Source organism: Schistocerca americana, chromosome 5, assembly GCF_021461395.2.
Source record: "Schistocerca americana isolate TAMUIC-IGC-003095 chromosome 5, iqSchAmer2.1, whole genome shotgun sequence".
In the NCBI taxonomy this organism is placed as follows: Eukaryota; Metazoa; Arthropoda; class Insecta; order Orthoptera; family Acrididae; genus Schistocerca; species Schistocerca americana.
This window is the reverse complement of record NC_060123.1, coordinates 339163406-339166762: the sequence shown is the minus strand read 5'-3', so window position 1 is coordinate 339166762 and position 3357 is coordinate 339163406. Positions and strand designations below refer to the sequence as shown.

The window sequence follows — 3357 nt, the reverse complement described above, 5'->3', positions numbered from 1 at the left end:
CAGTGTACATTAAAAATCACTCCGTCTTCAGGCCACGAGTGGCCTATCGGGACCATCCAACCGCCTTTTCATCCTCCGTGGAGGATGCGGATAGGAGGGGCGTGGGGTCAGCACACCGCTCTCCCGGTCGTTATGATGGTATTCATGACCAAAGCCGCTACTATTCGGTCGAGTAGCTCCTCAATGGGCATCACGAGGCTGAGTGCACCCCGAAAATGGCAACAGCGCATGGCGGCCTGGATGGTCACCCATCCAAGTGCAGACCACGCCCGACAGCGCTTGACTTCGTTGATCTCACGGGAAACGGTGTATCCACTGCGGCAAGGCCGTTGCCCAGTGTACATTAAACAAAACCACAAACTTCTACAGTTGAGTGCTTAATTGTGGTCACAGCGAGTGATAATTAAAAGTTAAGTTGCGCCGGTAAGTTTCAAAAACTCTTCTTAATAATCTACGAATTCCAGATTAATTTTCATCCATACCAGATTTTCATCTACATTTATCGCTAGTAATGACACAAGTGAGTTGCTAAATATATTTATGTTCAAAGTTTCTTTACTCGACCCAATGTCTAAATCTAGTTATATTAAATCTAAAGGCACCAAAATTAGCGTACTGATGTACTCATCTAAATGGTTACATAATGCTGAAAAGATTCTAGTAAGTGCTTAATGAAGAGTACTCAGCGTGATATTAAAAGAAACTTGTTTACAATTTACGGTTATCAGAAAAACAATACGATAATCTGAAAGAATTTTTCCATTATCTTGGTTATTGTGTATCAAAGAAATAAATACACGGTGTTTCAAAAATATTCATCCGAATTCACGATACTGTATCTTCTATTTAACCGAAGATAGAAACTGGAGGTGGTTGGTTGGTTGGTTGTTTTGGGGAAGGAGACCAGACAGCGTGGTCATCGGTCTCATCGGATTAGGGAAGGATGGGAAGGGACGTCGGCCGTGCTCTTTCAGACGAACCATCCCGGAATTTGCCTGGAGTGATTTAGGGAAATCACGGAAAACCTAAATCAGGATGGCCGGACGCAGGATTGAACCGTCGTCCTCCCGTATGCGAGTCCAGTGTCTAACCACTGCGCCACCTCGCTCGGTGGAGGTGGATTTTAACTTAAACGGAGGACAAAGTAATTATTGTCAAAATACACATCAAACTGCACATACAGCCTTGAGATAGGATTACAATTTTATTACATTTAGGATCAAAGTCACATTTACGTTTCTCAAATACTCAATCGTCGCACGATAAATGTCCAGTCTGCGGTCGAACTCGTCTCATAGGTTTGTTAGCATCTCTGGAGCTACGCATTCATTGCTTTCGTTATGCGGCGACGCAGTTCACCAAATGTTCTTAGAAGTGGGGATACACATATGTAATTTGAAAACCCCTCCTCCTGTAGCAGAATCTAAAAAATGCAATTAAATTACTAAAAAATAAGTGCTAAAGAGGCGTTATTCCTAAATAGCATTTTTTGAAAATAAGAACTGTTTTCTATTGTTATAAGGTTTCCTAATCAGTTATGACAGTACCTTGTATCTTCTATTTTGTCAAAGATGCGATGACGTATGTACTGTATTGTTCCTCAGATCCTGTGTAGAAGTCGGGTCAGTGCGCAGTTGTATGGACTTTGTTTCCTAGTTGCATAATTTTTTTCTGTAAGGCTTTTTTGGGACACAACTGAAATAATTTCTGATACACATTTTTATCTTCTGTAACTAACTTGTTATTTCACTTCATGGAAGTACACACTTGTAACATTAATTACACAACAGTACGCACAATGGCGGTTATACGTAATACGAGGCGACATTGCCTCCCATCTCGATAAAGCACCTCTAACTGACAACTCACGACTGACAGTCCGTGATGTCTGCCTACGCGCAACCACCACAACAAAAAGAGCTCAGCTCGGAGAAATACCTATCTTATTCAAAGACTACTCGCAGGTCGTTCTTAATCCGTGACAGGACTGTTTTCTCTGGCGTCCTCACGTTGAAGTTGACTACATCTATGTACCATTTCATATTAATTTAATTACATTTCCTTGACAAAATAAGAGTAATTAAAGGAAGAACTGAGTTGATAATTTGTCCTTCAGGTCCAGATAATTATTTCTTGTCATTGCAACCCAAAGTCCCACTCCACTATTAACAACAAAAGGAAAACCATACCGCGAGACCAGACGACTTCGAAGACCAGTTGTGAAATGCGAGATGCACAGAAGGTGCGCCTCACAGTTGCAAATTAATGGCACCTGTTGAAACGGAGGACGCAAAACGCCTTTTGCTGCTGTGTTGTCGCCATCTCTACTCGACGCACAGTACGTAATGAAGGAGTGAGCGAGCTAGATGCTGCATAGAGACTCCTACCGGAAATATTAAGTACCGGAAGCTTATAACTGACGCCAAAGTAAGGGTTTAGTTACACATTACTTCAAGTTTCTGTCTTTATTCGCGTTGAAGATAGTCTTGTGAAATCGAATGAAACTTGTGTAAACTCCATTTATGTAACTCAAACGCTATATCAATATGACTGCATACTGTTCCTAATGCTTGCTATTGTGTTCTTCTATTTCTGTTCTTACTTGCTTGAAAATTTATGGCTAAAGGTCATTAGCAGTATACCATGTTTGAAAATATATGCAGATATTTCAGTATCTTTCGCCCTACAGCACAGTTGTTTCGAGCTGTTTCCGTTGCCTTTAAACAAAGTATTACAAATGTTAAATTTTTCCCATTTGAACCTCAGTTTTCTGGTCCTTAAAAAACAGTTCTAGTAACATTCAAGTGTTCAGCATTCCATGCATTATCGAAAAACTTTACTGAAACCTCAGGTACAAAAATGACGATTTATAAATACATTTATAGCAACCTACGTATCAGCACGCCAAATAAAAACACCGCAAAATTATACACCGACTTATCTTTCTCGGTAAATGTAGTCTGCAATGGTACATTACTTGTACATACTTCCATATTCCTTACTTCACATGCTGCATGAGCACTGCTCATTCAGCAGAGACTGCCCAGCTGTTGTTACTGCCAGGCCAGTCTAGATTCGGGTTTGGGTGCGGTCACAGATTATTACTGTTCCTTCCTTCCCCCTCACACCCCCAACACACCCCCACTCCTCCCTCCCCCATCACTACCCCCTAAAATAATGTTTCTTTCCGGCACTTTTAGAGTGTTTACGATTTTGTTAATAACAACAATAGCAACACAAGATATTTTAACATAAAAATAAAAAACTGTTGATATAAAACAACATGTGAAGATGAAATGAAATGTCGTGTAGCTAGGGCCTCCCGTCGGTAGACCGGTCGCCTGATGCAAGTCTTTT

At 40.9% G+C, this 3357-nt stretch overlaps 1 pseudogene; it reads right to left on the bottom strand.

The window, feature by feature from the left end:
* Window positions 1-216: 216 nt before the first annotated feature.
* LOC124617312 lies at window positions 217-334 on the bottom strand (annotated as a pseudogene).
* Between the last annotated feature and the right edge of the window lie 3023 nt (window positions 335-3357).